Source organism: Priapulus caudatus, unplaced genomic scaffold (assembly GCF_000485595.1).
Source record: "Priapulus caudatus unplaced genomic scaffold, Priapulus_caudatus-5.0.1 Scaffold334, whole genome shotgun sequence".
NCBI lineage: Eukaryota > Metazoa > Priapulida > Priapulimorpha > Priapulimorphida > Priapulidae > Priapulus > Priapulus caudatus.
In genome coordinates this window covers 86612-89691 of record NW_014577395.1, presented here as the reverse complement: position 1 = coordinate 89691, position 3080 = coordinate 86612, and the positions used below count along the sequence as shown (strand labels likewise).

The following is a 3080-nucleotide window of genomic DNA, read 5'->3' as shown; positions in this document are numbered from 1 at the left end:
TTGTGTCGTGGTGGTTGTGTTGTATGGGGCGCCAAGTGTCGCATGACTGATTTCGTTACGAAATCATTGATTTCGTAACGAAATCAAGTCTACAAAGTGATTTCGTTACGAAATCAAGTCTACAAAGTGATTTCGTTACGAAATCAAGTCTACAAAATAATTTCGTTACGAAATCAAGTCTACAAAGTAATTTCGTTACGAAATCAAGTCTACAAAGTAATTTCGTTACGAAATCAAGTCTACAAAGTAATTTCGTTACGAAATCAACTACTGCGAGTCATTTTGTTACGAAATTAGCTACTGCGGGTCATTTCGTTACGAAATCATGCTACACTTGGCGCGCCGGCGCGCCAAATGTCGCATGACTTGATTTCGTTACAGAATCATTGATTTCATAACGAAATCAAGTCTACAAAGTGATTTCGTTACGAAATCAACTACTGAGAGTGATTTCGTGACGAAATCAAGTCTACAAAGTGATTTCGTTACGAAATCAACTACTGAGAGTGATTTCGTGACGAAATCAGCTACTGCGAGTCATTTCGGGACGAAATCAGCTACTGCGAGTCATTTCGGTACGAAATCATGCTACACTTGGCGCGCCGGCGCGCCAAATGTCGCATGACTGATTTCGTTACGAAATCAGCTACTGCAATCGAATGATTTCGTTACGAAATCATGCGATTTCGTTACGAAATCATGCTACACTTGGCGTGTGGGGCGCCAAGTGTCGCATGACTGATTTCGTTACGAAATCATGCTACACTTGGCGTGTGGGGCGCCAAGTGTCGCATGACTGATTTCGTTATGAAATCATTGATTTCGTAACTAAATCAAGTCTACAAAGTGATTTCGTTACAAAATCAAGTCTACAAAGTAATTTCGGTACGAAATCAACTACTGCGAGTGATTTCGTGACGAAATCAGCTACTGCAATCGACTGATTTCGTTACGAAATCATTGATTTCGTAACGAAATCAAGTACTGCGAGTGATTTCGTGACGAAATCAGCTACTGCAATCGACTGATTTCGTTACGAAATCATGCTACACTTGGCATGTGGGGCGCCAAGTGTCGCATGACTGATTTCGTTACGAAATCAAGTCTACAAATAAATCATGTAAATATTTGCGTTATTATTATTTATTATATTGCGTAATTATTGCGGGAAAAAATAGTTAAATGGATAAAGATAGAAAAATGAAAAAATATGCATACATGGGGGCGTGCGTGCATGGATGTGGCTAGACTGGTACCCGGTCCCACCTCTCGGCTTAGTTACTCGATGGGCTTAGTTACCATCGAGTAATCAAGGTGGGAGCGAGTACCAGTCTAGGATGTGGACTGCGGGAATTTAGGAAACCGGAACGGGGTTGTCTATATTCAGGCCGGTACAGGAGATAATTTGCATATTTTGTCACGTGGTTTGTGTTATAACCAATCAGATGTAATCGCGTGTTCGTGACGTCACTTCCAGCTGTATCGCAAAGCGATCTTATGTGCAGAAGTGTGAAGCACTGTACACCCCCAATCTCACCCTTACCCCATCGCAGCCCACTCTCACCCTGCAACCCTGCCAGCTACTCACCCTGTACACCAGCCCACTCCACCCCACCCTAGCCCTCTCACCCTGTGCCCCTGCCAACTCTCAAACCCTGCACCCCTGCCACTCTCAACACCTGCACCCAGCCACTTCTCACCCTGCACCCCCAGCCACTCTCACCTGCACTCACGCCAGCCAGCTCTCACCCTGTACCCCATGCCAACTCTCACCTGCACCCCAGCCACTCTCAATCCTTGTACCCCAGCCACTCTCACCCGCCTGCACCCCAGCCACTCTCACCCTGCACCCAGCACTCTCAACCCTGTACCGTACAGCTACTGCCTCATCCACTGTACTCACCAATCTCCACCCTGTACCCACCACTGTCCACGCCTTACACCCAGCCAGCACCTCTCACCTGTACCCAGCCACTCTTTCACCCTGCAACCCCAAGCCACTCTCACCGCTGCACCCTCAGCCACTCTCACCCTGTACCCCAGCCACTCCACCACCCTGCACCCCAAGCCACTGCTCAACCCTGCACCCCTGCCACTGCTCTCACCCTGTATCTCTGCCACAGGTTATGGCGCGCGGCCCGACGTGACTGTTGCGTGGATGACTAACGCTTTAGACGTTGATGAAGAAGGCAAGCTTCTCCTACGCGCGCTGAAGCGACGAAGACCAATCCGACGGCGCTGAAGCTACGCTCAGATTCAGTACGGACGCAATACTCCTCAGCTCTCAGCGATGCCGTTGTCAATCCAACATGGCCTGCGGCAACGTGACATGTGAGTAGGCAAACACAGGATGTAGGCAAATGTGATGTAGACAAATATGAACATATAGGGAACAGGTGACTGTAAACAATATTGATAAAGGCAACACGTCACGTATATAAGCAGTGTAGCATAGGCGAGCATGTGATGTAGGAAAAATGTGAGTTAGGCAACATGTGACGTAGGCAACAACCACTGATTGTTAGGCAATATGTGATGTAGGCCAACATGTATGTAGGCACATGTGACGTAAGGCAATCACGTGATGTAGGAATATGTGATGTGGCAAACATGTGATGAAGGGGCCAACACCGTTCACGTATAATAGCAGTAGGCATAGGCAGCAGTCGACGAGCACAACATGTGGGCGTCACCAGGTCCGTTAACGAACCTCAGGCGACGAACGAGTCATGGGAAAGAGTCAACCAAATGAATAGACAACACGTGATGTAGGCAACGCTGTTTAAACGACTGACATAGACCATATATAACATAAACACTAAGTAATGTTGGTGCAAACCCACCTCAGAACCATCATTCATACACACGGCATAGGCACAGTTCAGCTAGGAAATTACTCGATTTGTTTACAAACCAGGAATCATTCAGGCAACACCTAAATATGAAAAAGGACGACAAAATATTGCAAATAAAAACTTAATAACCTTGCCTCTGGCAGAAGAGGTGGGATCCATCAGATTGAAATAGCACCTGGTGGCCGCTAACGATTCAACCAAGATTCAGAATGCTACAATGAAATC

At 46.7% G+C, this 3080-nt stretch overlaps 1 protein-coding gene across 1 annotated transcript in view; it reads left to right on the top strand.

Moving 5' to 3' along the window:
• The window catches only part of LOC106809184, a gene marked incomplete in the record, with an annotated part of 29508 nt that overhangs the window by 12591 nt on the left and 13837 nt on the right, over positions 1-3080 (top strand).